The sequence below is a fragment of the Solanum tuberosum genome, unplaced genomic scaffold, assembly GCF_000226075.1.
Source record: "Solanum tuberosum cultivar DM 1-3 516 R44 unplaced genomic scaffold, SolTub_3.0 scf00001, whole genome shotgun sequence".
Classification (NCBI taxonomy): Eukaryota; Viridiplantae; Streptophyta; class Magnoliopsida; order Solanales; family Solanaceae; genus Solanum; species Solanum tuberosum.
Genome location: NW_006238927.1, coordinates 160,129 through 160,656, shown reverse-complemented (window position 1 = coordinate 160,656; position 528 = coordinate 160,129).

Sequence of the window (528 nt, the reverse complement as noted above, 5' to 3'; positions counted from 1 at the left end):
AGAATTTTTGAGGTGTACCTGCACATGTAGCAACCAACAGGCTATTCTTTTTACATTTTCTGGAGACCTTTTAGACACGAACCCTAGTCTAATTCTAGTCAACACTAGTACAAAACTAAAACGACTATCAAATTTTGATACAGGGAAGAAATCAAACAACGCAAACTACTAGAGACAAAACTACATCCTTATCGTTGGCTAGATTGTACATCTTGGGTTGCCTCCCAAGCAGCGCTTGATTTAACGTCGCGGCACGACGCAGGCCTCTTGATTACTCAGATTTAATCAAGATTGTAGGCCTCAATCACTTCTTGCACAATTTCAGCATTTCCCAGATAGATCTTGATCCTTTGCCCGTTTACCATGAACCTTGTTCCATCCTTTTTTTCAAGCTCAACCGCTCCATGGGGGAACACTTTTGTAAGAGTGGCCCGTGGTAGGACCATAGAGAAAACGGCTAACGGTGGCGGGTGACATGTCCACCGTACAACCCCGGACCATAGTGGAAGTGAGAGGATCTTGGGCTAA